This window comes from Haliotis cracherodii, unplaced genomic scaffold (genome assembly GCF_022045235.1).
Source record: "Haliotis cracherodii isolate W230 unplaced genomic scaffold, xgHalCrac1.p SCAF_18, whole genome shotgun sequence".
NCBI lineage: Eukaryota > Metazoa > Mollusca > Gastropoda > Lepetellida > Haliotidae > Haliotis > Haliotis cracherodii.
The window spans coordinates 17,922,022-17,934,683 of NW_027266273.1; positions in this window are offsets into that span (position 1 = coordinate 17,922,022).

Sequence of the window (12,662 nt, forward strand, 5' to 3'; positions counted from 1 at the left end):
GCTTGTGTTTCGAATAATACCAGACACTACAACCCAGCGCCTGACATGCATGTAGTTACTTAAAATAAGGCAACAATCGCTTGACAACTTAAAGTTGACATTTATAGCCATCTTGAACACAAAATCAGCTGAGAATACCACCCATGCTTCACCAGGTTTATCGGCTGATACGTTAGATTCCCAGTTGGTGAATTGGGCGAAACACCGAGGAACATATGGGTATTAATATCATACGTAGTTGACAAAAATAACTGAAACGGACATAAAATACTCACAAAGTCCCGAAAATATTATTAGTTTCTGAGTGCATTTTTTCCGCCCTGACTAAGTGCTCTAGCGGTACATTCGTCGCCACTCGCCTCTTTCCGTAACCTGCAGGAACGGCTTGTCCCGGAATAACACGAGTTGGTCACGAATGCTAGCGGTAATGTCAGCGACTTGACATCATTGTTCGTATCCCAGGCAGGACTGTATACACGTATGTTAAATATTCTTGACTTTGAACGTGTGGAATTGAGAAAGAAATAGTATAAGTGCATTATACAGTATAGGTATGTTTTTAATGCGTCGTCACTATTGTGGTTCATATAAGTCATTGCACAGGTGCATACTGTGGTGCATATACATCACTACGAAAGTGCGTGCTGTGGTGCATATAAGTCATTGTGCAGCAAAATACTGTGGTGCATATTAAGGCATTGCGCAGCTACGTACACATATATGTCACTGCGCAGGTGCATACAGAGGTAGATTTAAGTCATTGCACAGGTGCGAACGGTTGTGCCTATCGGTCATTGCGCAGATACGTACTGTTTGTGCATATAACTCATTGTGCAGGTGCATACTGTTGTGAATATTTAGGCACTGCGCAGCTCCGTACATACTGTGAAGCGTAGGTGTATGGTGTCTATATATGTCATATGTGCAGACACGTAATATGGTGCATATAAGTAATTGCGGAGATTGCGCAGGTGAGTTCTGTAGGGCAAACTGTGGTGCATATGAGTCATTGCACAGGTGTGTACAGTGGTGCATATAGGAGCAGATGCAAACCGGGTTGTGTACAACAAAAATTGTCACTGCGCAGCCGTGCACTATTTGACGTTTAAAGAGAGCCACTGTGCACTGAGTGAGTGAATGAATGCTGTTTAACGCCGCATTCACAATATCACGGCGACATGATTGTTTGTTTGTTGTTAACGCCGCACTCAGCAATATTCCAGTTATATGACGGCGGCCTGTAAATAATCGAGTCTGGACCAGACAATACAGTAATTGATGTCATGAGCATTGATCCACGCAATACCAAGACATGCATAAACCAAGTCAGCGAGCCTGACCACCCGATCCCGTTAGTCGCCTTTTACGACAAGCATAGTCGCCTTTTACGGCAAGCATGAGTTGCTGAAGACCTATTCTACCCCGGATCTTCACGGGTCATGTGTGTTAGGTCAGCCTTGATCAGTTTCTTGTCTCTATCTCTGTCGTAAGCCCACGTGTATAATGTCAAACTTGAACTGTTTCTAATCTCTAGCTCTGGCGTAAGGTCACGTGTATAAGGTCTGCCTTGATCAGTCTCTTGTCTCTAGCTCTGTCGTGAGGTCATATATATATAAGGTCATCCTTGAACTGTTTCTAATCACTAGCTCCGTCGTAAGGTCATATGTTTAAGGTCAGTCTTGAACTGTTTCTAATCTCTAGCTCTGTAGTAAGGTCACGTGTATAAGGTCAGTCTTGAACTGTTTCTAACTCCTAGCTCTGTCGTAAGGTCGAGTGCATAAGGTCTGCCTTGATCAGTCTCTTCTCTTTAGCTTTGTCGTGAGGTCATATATAAAACGTCAACCTTGAATTGTTTCTAATCTCTAGCTCTGTCGTAAGGTCGCGTGTATAAGGTCAGCCTTGACCTGTTTCTAATATCTAGCTCTGTCGTAAGGTCACGTGTATAAGGTCAGTCTTGAACTGTTTCTAATCTCTAGCTCTGTAGTAAGGTCACGTGTATAAGGTCAGCCTTGACCTGTTTCTAATCTCTAGCTCTGTCGTAAGGTCGCGTGTATAAGGTCAGCCTTGACCTGTTTCTAATATCTAGCTCTGTTGTAAGGTCACGTGTATAAGGTCAGTCTTGAACTGTTTCTAATCTCTAGCTCTGTAGTAAGGTCACGTGTATAAGGTCAATCTTGACCTGTTTCTTATCACAAGCTCTGTCGTAAGGTCACGTGTATAAGGTCAGCCTTGAACATTTTCAAATCTCGCTCACTGTAACAATACTCTTTGTCGCGTGGTCAGGCTCGCTTCAGCTACCCATGCTTGTCGTAAGGGGCGACTAACGGGATCGGGTGGTCAGGCTTGTTGACTTGGTTGATGCATGTCATCGTATCTCAATTACGTGATTCGATGCTTATGATGTCAATCACTGGATAGTCTGGTCCAGACTCGACCGCCATCACATAGGCTGGAATATTGTGAGTGCGGTGTTAAACAACAATCAAACAAACAAAACTTTATTCGAGCTCAAACCGTCACACAACATATTGTTGGGGAACAGTAAGCAAAGTTTGTGCATCCATTTGAATGACAACATATGCCGCTGTGGGACGATATATCTCTACGCAGATATTCACCTTCAGTGTATCAATATCACACAGGTTTTGATGGGCACGAGTCATTGAGAGAGTGAGTTTGGTTTTACCACCCCGTGAGCAACGTTCCACCCATTTCCAGCAGACTTTGTACCAATGTGTGGAATCGAACCCGGGCCTACGGCGAGTCAGGGGCACGCTTGAGCCACCAGACTATCCAAGCATGTCAGGAAAGGACGGGTCCTCGAACTAAATAAACATAGTCTGTCATATAAGTGGGTGAAGAGTACTTTTCCCACACAAAAAGACGTCCACAAGTCTCATTGAAAACATATATTTTTGCTCGTTACCACAAAACAAACATCTGAGGACATCCCATTACAGGTCATGTCAGAACGGCCTTTCCGAACTTTGACCTACCAATGAAATGACAGGAAGTCGACATAAGCCAATCAGAAAGAAGCATTCTCGAACTTTACCGCCCTATTTTTAAAATAGCGAGTGCCCAGTCATGACGATCTGATCGATAATCAAGATCTATATTGTAGTAAATCGGGTCAGTGCTTCAAATCACGCGAGCACCTTGATTAAAAACGGTTCACATGTGTTGCAAATCCTGCAATTGACCGAAAAATGCACGACGTTTACAAACCGGATTTCAATTTCGGTGTGGGATTTTGATAGGGCTATGCATAGACTCGTTAGTCCAGCCAAAATGTAACTCCATAACACCAGCCTGGTTCGGCAAGGGTGGAAACTGGACTTTTATAGTCAGTTATAATTAATTCCCTTGCCTCGGGAAGATGGTTGTATCTTGACAAAGTAATTAATAGATAAGAGATTCTCACCATAGTATGCTAGGAACACCTTACTCCATACTGAATTAAACGACAGTGCTTGTGTTCGAATTAAAAAAACAATTTGGACGACCCAGGAGAACTCGTGTTGACAAGGTATAACACAAGTTAACCTTGGTCGGCCAATGTTAGCTCATGTTAACTGATTTACGTCATACATCGGTTGACCTAAGTTGCTGTCTCCGAGTGGCGTCATCTTTTAAGAAAAAAAAAATTCATTTACTGATTTTATCATGAACAAAAGCATTTCAAGAGCGGCGTTAAAAAACAAACAAACAGCATACGTTTGCACAATGAGTGTGTGGTTGCCATCACTCTCACTGTACATATAGGTGTCGTGTACACATCGGCACGGAGGAAACCCTGACTCAGCAGGAAAATGACGTGTTTGTATAAGGCAGACTCGGGGAGGATGCATAGAAGCGACGCAATTACAGATTAAACAACACCGGTACCCCTCCCGCAACTCAAGGTTTGAATGATGTCTCCTGTTATTAAAGCGTATGTAAAAAGATGGTACGTAAGACCACGTCATTCACAGTATATTTATTACTGCCAAAGTTTTAATCGTAGAATATGTGTTCTTTTAATTCGGTTAAAATTGTCACTAATCGCCAACACCTGAAGGGATGATGTAAATCCTACCTTAAAATCTCTGCTACCCGACCGCCCTGAAATTAAAGTAGTGGGTAATGGATAACATGTTCGCATATCAGACCAAACTAGTCTATATGTTTTTGGTTGTGTATTGTTGGTCTTTACACGTTTTGAACAGTATTTCAGTTACAGCATGGTGCATCAGATTATCGGGTAAATAATAGCAACAAAATCGGTTTTTTTCAATAACAAAAGCAATATTTCCGAAAGCAGTGTCTTTTGTACTAATTCCGACTATATCATAAGTATGTTTTAGTGAATCAATATCACATAGTGACGACACCAGGTGTTTTCGAACAGGTGAGCGTATCCTGTCCCTCTGGAGGCACCCGCTACAAACACATTCAAAGGCAATTCAATTGATCACATGTAAAATACACGAGAGCATATGGTACAAGCCGAAATAGGGACTTGCGCAAGACATCATTTTGGTCACTGATGCGTCAAATTTGGAAATGTCCTCCACATGTTTACCATGAATCGTTTTGAAAGCTTTACTGCGGCCATGAAGACCCTCCAAGACGTTTACCACTTTGGTGAAGCCCACTAGAACGGTGTCATCAAACTACATATCATATTGAGGGCTAATCGGTAATTAGATTGGTTTGTCTGTCTGTTTGCTTGTTCTTTAACGTCGCATTCAGTTATATTCCAACTATATGACGGCCGTCAGTGATTGACATCAAGAGCATCGATCCACACAATTGGGAAACGATGACATGCATCTACCAAGTCAGCGAGCCAGACCACCCAATCCCGTTAGTCGCCTCTTACGACAGCATAAGCATAGTCGCCTTTTACGGCAGGCATGGGTTGCTGAAGACCTATTCTAACCCGAATCTCCACGGGTCTCTGGCATTAGAATGAATATGTGTATATATCTCATCGAATATTTTATCAACCTTACAGCTGCATCTGATAAATCTGTTTTCTAATAACAAACATCAATTCGCTATTAATAATCTTCAGCATTGTTTTTTGACACGTTGTATATTTGTTTACATCAATTCTTACGTCACAATGATAATGTCTCTAACATGTCACTGACATCATACTATTTTCGTTTTTTAGCATTATGAAAATATAAAACGTCAATGCCTGAAAACAACCCGCCCCGATTATCTGCGGAAACAGATTCCACAGGGCGCAAAAGGCAAAACAGCCATAACAATTATGGCTGTTTATATGAATGGATCACTGAAAATCAATGATGACACCAGGTGTTCGCTAATGAATTAATGCTCCTGCTTACGTTGATTAGCCACAGTTTCTCTCGCAGGATGTTAGGATCAGCATAAAGGTGGCTATAGCAACTAGTCGATTGACTCGTTGCGTTTGTATTCAAAATGTGGCGTGCCAGTTGCCAACCTTTTGTCCTTTCAACAAGGAAATGAATTTACAGCTTTCAATAATGTTACATTATTATAATAATGCTTGTACATCTAGAAATTGTTTGTTTGTTTGTTGTTCAACGCTGTACGCCGCAATATTCAAGCTATATGACGGCGCTTTGTAAATAATCGAGTGTGGGTAAGACAATTCAGCGATTGACATCATGATCATCGATGTACGCAATTGGGATACGATGACATGCTTTACCCAAGTCACTGAGTCTGACCACCTGATCCGGGGAGTGGCCTCTTAATTACGACAAGCATGCGATGCTGAAGACCAATTCTAACCCGGATCTTAACGGGATGTAAATCTAGAAACTTATTGTGTACATGGTAAAGTACTTACAAGCCTTATGAAAATAAGGGTTTGCCGTGTTATTTGATTACCACGCTTGTATAAGACAAGGATGTATGCCCAGTCCTTTATCTTTTAGTTTATCCAATGTTGTGGGGACCAGTCCTTTATTAAGTCAACAGCTACAGCTTGTTTTGTTTGTCAGAAGCAGTTAGAGATACACTCCTTTGATAAAACCGTTCTGTTAAATTTCAAAGTGTATATTGCGGGTAAAAGAAAATATACACTTGAGAATTCGATTGGACCCCAAAATTAAAAACTTTACCACTAAAACGCTTGTTGTGAGATATTCATTCATATGATGCGTACTATCGCCTATGATACCTTTACGTATTAGAAAAAGTAGGGGATATTTTGATTTGAGGTGGGGCACGGGTGGCCCAGTCGTCTAAGGCGCCGCGATTCGCTGTGCAGTGTTGCGTCCCTTGGGCACGCCAGAAACCTATGATTGTGGGTTCGAATCCCGGTTCGCCCCGATTATGTTTCTAGGTTTGCCTGCACCATACCCGTACTTGTGGGTTTCATCGAAGTGGTAAACTTGCATCACTTCGGGCTTCCTCCCACATTAAGCTGACACGCCGCGATATAACTGGAATAGTGTTAAAAGCGGCGTTAGACCCAACTCACTCACTCACTTGATTTGAGGTAAAACGACAGGAAAATACATCGATTTCTTGTAATAGAAGTGAGTGATTTATGTGACAAGAAACATTTCCGAAGAAATCAAGCTCCAAAACACAACATTATGACAGTCATGAAGCACGTGACCTCGGACAGCACGAACAACACTTACATCACCATCGAATTACCATTTAATGTTTGTTTAATGTTTAGCCACCATCAAACATGGGTGTATTCCTTCGTCAGGCAGTCTATAAAGGTGCAGTTGATTGTTTGCACCCACTGTTTGGAGATTCTACTTGATCAAGATGAAGAAAACCAGAATTATCCAAAGATACCTTGCGTTATTTAGCATGTGTAGTGTCAGTCTTGGGTCACAGAATTAATGATTATTTATATTTAGATACTGATGAATTGCCCAGTAGCGTAAGTTGGTTATCATAATACATAATATCATTGAAGATTAAGAAGGCAGAGGTGAGGTGAAATGGGGTTTAACGTTGCGTTCAAGATTATTGCACTTATATAGCGACGTGCACGCACGTGCGTGTATGAGTGTGGCGGCTTGTACTAGTCCGGACTGATGCCGACTTATAGTGCTAGCTCACTGAGATACCATGCCGCAGTTTAACATGAATACCCCACTCAGACACAGTATACTGACTCCGAGCCGACCAGTCCTTGTTTTAGCCCCTTAATGCCGAGCGTCAGACGGGGTAACAACAAGTACCATTTTTTACCGTCTTTTGGTATGGCGCGGCCGGGGATCGAACCCCGGACCTTCCGCTCTCCTGGCGGACGCTCTACCACTAGGCCACGGAGGCGGTCCTAAGATAGAGAGTGACATGCAATGCGTAATACATTATCAAATTAACAAATGCATTTCTAGAACATATCATTTCTTACTCTATACATATATAGACTTGTATATAAACTGATGGCCGAAAGAAAATATATCACAGTTTGAAATCACTCTAGTAAAAAAATCCAAAAGATGAATGCATGAAGTACAATGATTGAAAAGATCAAAATTTCAACGAAATCAACATTTAAAATGAGTCATACAACATCCGATATTGGCATGGCAATCGCTCGAATTGAGGTGGGGTAGCAAAGCTTTCAAAGTAATAGACAAAGGGCACACACAAAATCAAGTTAAGTGACACGTCACATTAATAGCGTGTATGACCAACCCCTGCTACAACACACACAAATACTCTCCGGCGCACAGAAAAAGTCAGTGGTCTCATGACGTCACGCGGGATACGTCGCCATTCTTCTTGGAGGGCCTGGATCAGTTCTTGTCGGTAGACTGGAGGATGTGGTCGCTGTCGAATACGAGGTTCTATGGAAGAACATGTCTTGGGAGCGTGCAGGCCACGACAACACGTTGACGTTATTGGCTACAAAAACGTCCTGTACAATTGTCTGACGTTGTCAGTCTGCTAACGGACGTGGTAGCTGTTGTAGAAATGGTAGGACAATCGGATGAAGAATGTCATACATGTAACGCTGAACTGTCAAATTTCCGTTAACGATGACATTTGGTGTTCTCTCCTGCCCACACATTCCTCCCCACACCATAACACGTCTCCACCATACCTTACGACCTCCTGAAGGCAACATGCCGCCGTTCGTTCTCCCCTTCGGCGGTAAACATCATTTTGAGTTCTCAGTCAGAGTTACGATAGGTATCGTAGCTCTGAACGATCTGCGACAGGTTTACGATAGTTTCGATAATCTATCTTATCTTAACCTTAAGATATCTTATCTTTGAACGTAAGTTGTTAAGATTAATCATAGCTAAGATCGTTTAGAAAATCTAGACCCAGCTCTGAACAGACAGAACCGGCTTTTATCAGAGAAGATGACCCTCTGCCAGTCACGTCGCTGCCAACGACGTACAGTCCGAGCCAATCTCAATCTCTGACGACAATGTTGTACTGTCAATAACATTCCTATGTAAGGTCTGTAAGCCCTAATTCCTTGAGCCCTGAGCCACCTAGTCACTGTCTGTCGACTTACCATATGGCCTAAATGCATTTGTCGCTGATGATGTCACTATCAAGAACCGGTTTCAGAGATGCAAAGTACGCAAGTACCGGCCTTCATTGGGCGTAGTTACCCTGGGTCTGCCTGTTCTTTGCCTGTCTCATGTCTGCCCTGTCTGTCTGTTAGTTACATGAGGTTAGTTATAGCAACAATGGAGCAACCAAAAGTTCTAGCAATGTTGGCATGGGTGGCTCCCATCTGTATCATACCTGTAATAGTCGGGCTTGATCGAAAACGATCGAGACCTTCGGTTTTCGCCCACGTTCCCGAGATCGTTTTGAAGTTTTTATAGCTATTAAATATATGAGTATTTATTAAAACATACACGTCTTGTGTGTAGAAACTATGTTCATTGAGGGAATAAGATCAATTAAATGTTTCATCGTATTATTTAACAGTTATAGTTATCTCCAGTGATCGGCTCAAATAGTCCCGCGATCTACTGGCGGCTACGTCATCAAAAGTTGGGTAGAAACTGTTCATTCCGAGATTGTTTCATGCTTTAAATCCACTAAAGTAAAAATATCTATTCCAAAATACTTACGTAAACACCTTCCTGGACATGTTATTGGGTAGATTACCTCCATCCTAATTACTGTCACATCATATATTTGATGTTTAATCGCATTCTTCTCGCTTTTGGCGTCTTCTGCTACATGTATTTCCGGAAGTGACGTAACCATGATTATAATCTCGTTCCAAATCAGTTGCAGAAATAACAGACTCAACGTAAGCTGAGTTTTTGGCCAAGCGAGTTTTTAGAAATTTTATAATGATTCGACAGACGTATTACAGTTTTTTTATAATAATTACCGTCCAGCATTATTGGTTCTGCCTTTGCGCATTGTAATTATTCTTTTCGGGATTAAATAAAATTTGTAGAAATTAATTATCTAACTGTCAAACCTGACAAGCGTCAAAATAGAGTACGACTTGCAGTTAGTTCATACGCATTGAAATTGTAACTGCCAGAACTAATAACAACAAGAAGAAGTAAAGATTTCAATTGACTTTTATTATTTGTTCTAGTTTTCTTTTAAATCCGATTTTATCTCTTTCAAACTGACGGTTAGGATGGGACAGAAAACATCCTGACAACCACGTTCCCTAGCCCCAACCCGTTACAATACCCAAGGCCCGCTCACGTTGTTCGGGTGTCAGTGGTGGTATTTCTCTGGGTTGTTTTTTTATCAGTGTGAGTGTCTGACACACCGTCCGTATCATTTATACATCCTTATTGCGCGTGAAGTTTTCCACTTTTTCGCTGTATCACTTTCTGCATTGACCATTGTTGTGTTTTGCACTGATTTTGTTTGAAATTTGTGTTTTTTGACAATTTTTTAAGAGGTAAAATTTCTTTTGGCTGCCAGTTTACATGTTATTAGTCTGGAATTAAAATGGGTAGTTATACATAGAAATGCGTTTCTGATTCTCTAAATACTGTAATATTGTTGATGTTTTAAAAAATAATTTAACTTTCTTATTGAAGTTTAAAAAATGATTTCTAAATTCATTTATGTCTTCCCCCAAATGTCAAATCATACACAGATAAAATTATACAGGTTATCTATATTCTTAACAAAGTAGCAATATTTGTTTTCCATTCTGAGAATTAAATCACGCTTTGTTAGGCGCATACAGATGTAATACGTTCAACATTAGCCCCACATGTTATCAATGTAGGAGATAAACCTAGAGTGTTTTCAATTACAGTAAACTACGTTTATAACGAACACGCTTATAACGAACTGACGGATATAACGTACTGTTTTTTTGGTCCCTGGCATTTTATGTATATATCCTGTGTATATGCTTATAACGAACTGACGGATATAACGTACTGTTTTTTTGGTCCCTGGCATTTTATGTGTATATCCTGTGTATAAGCTTATAATGAAGGTTATAACGACCTAAAATTAGTGGTCCCTTCTAGTTCGTTATAACCCTAGTTTACTGTAGAAAGTTTCGGACGTATATTCGACACCTGTAAGCTACATTCGAAACCTATTCAGGTGTTCTTTTATTCTAACGTTGAATCATGTGATATTTGGCTCATATCACCTTTGTTTGCCTGACTGATTTCCCTTACCGTGGCCGAGGTCAACCAGAGTCTAAGTCCAAGATGTCACGCAGGCCAAGCAGAAAGTCTCAAAATTAAGTTTCATGGTGTTGTGATCATAAGCTGTCTTTATGCCTGTTTCATTGTAGTGGTCAGTTCAACGGCCTGGTCGTAATGATACAATACGTCGTGGGTGTAAGCTCAACGAACTTGTGGCTTGTTCACATGACTGAGCTTGGCGAAGAGATACATCTAACTATGTGACGCTCTGACTTTGTCCTTCATGTTCCAGAGACCCTTCCTGGCGTAGTGGAGAGCGCCTTAAGAGCGGAGGTCGGTTGCTAGATCCCTGGCTATGTGATACCAACAAACATTAAAATATGGTACTTACTGTTGGCGGTCGGCATCAAGGGAAAAAACAAGGGCTTATCGGTTTGGAGGAAGTACAAAGTGTCTGAGTTGGGTATCCATGTCAAACAGCGGCATGGTATCTCAGTTGGCCAGCGCTGCACAATTGGACTAGTGCAAGCAGCTACACACACGCACGCACAAACAAAGACACACATAGACACACATGCGCCCGCGCACGCACGCACGCACGCGCGCGCTATTCTGTTCTTCCCCGGATCTTCACGCGTCATGTAAAATATTGAATGAAACGCAAAATCTGACTGATATACATTCTAGGTAAACTACCTACCACTACCAACCACTAGTCTATCTATCACTACCTACCTCTACCCACCTCTCCCTACCACTACCAACCACTAGTCTATCTATCACTACCTACCACTAGTCTACCTACCACTACCTACCTCTCCCCACCTCTCCCTACCACTACCAACCACTAATAGGAAAATAATGCAGTTTACGAAAAATTTCAATTCTATCTATCATTTCTGAAACCGGAAGGAAGTACCGCATGACACACATCGTGGCAAAAGTTGGCCAGCTGTCATCTCGGAAATTCCGATATAGATTCAAATTCAAAAGAAACTACATAGTTTACTTTTTATCGTCACCTGTTTACTATGTATTGGCCTTGGTAGCAGTCTTCATTCCTATTTGTTTCATATTTTGTCGTGATTCTCGCCAGTACGTGACATCAAATTGAAGGAAAAAATCCTAAACTGTAAAGTATTCCAGGCTCGATGATTCTAAAATTATTTTCCGAAAACGACGGCAGCGGGAAGGATATAAAATATTGATATGCCAAAATAATGTTTTGGTATCGTACCGGTATTATTTGAGCACATCTGCATAAACAGATCAATCATTCTCTGTTCGATACATATAGTTATTTAAGGTGTGCCGATAAGGAGTATGTATAAACATGTGAACAGCAAGCAAAGCTAACTCAATGCCAGTTTGTCATGCATCAGAGCAGGCCTGTTCCACGAAGAGATCGTAGAGATATGACTGGTGTAAGCCATGTTAAAGCATGGGAGTTAAGATCGTCTAAGCGCTGCGACTGATATACGCCCAAGTTAAAGTATGGGAGTTACGATCTACTTAGCGCTACAACCGTCTTACCGCTACGACTTCGACTGTTGTAAGCCCGTGTTACAGTATGGGAGTTACGATTTACTTAGCGCTACGACCGTCTTACCGCTACGACTGTTGTAAGCCTTTACTACAGTATGGGAGTTACGATCTTTTCAGCGCTACGACTAGTACTGTTGTAAGCCTATGTTACAGAATGGAAGTTACTACCGTTTCAGCGCTACGACTGTTGTAAGCCTATGTTAAAGTATGGGAGTTACGACCGTTTCAGCGCTACGACTGTTGTAAGCCTATGTTAAAGTATGGGAGTTACGATCGTTTCAGCGCTACGACTGTTGTAAGCCTATGTTAAAGTATGGGAGTTACGATCGTTTCAGCGCTACGACTGTTGTAAGCCTATCTTAAAGTATGGGAGTTACGACCGTTTCAGCGCTACGACTGTTTTAAGCCTATGTTAAAGTATGGAAGTTACGATCGTTTCAACGCTACGACTGTTGACAGCTTATGTTAAAGTATGGAAATTACGATCGTTTCTGCGCTACGACAGTTGTACGTGTATGTTAAAGAATGGAAATTACGATCGTTTCT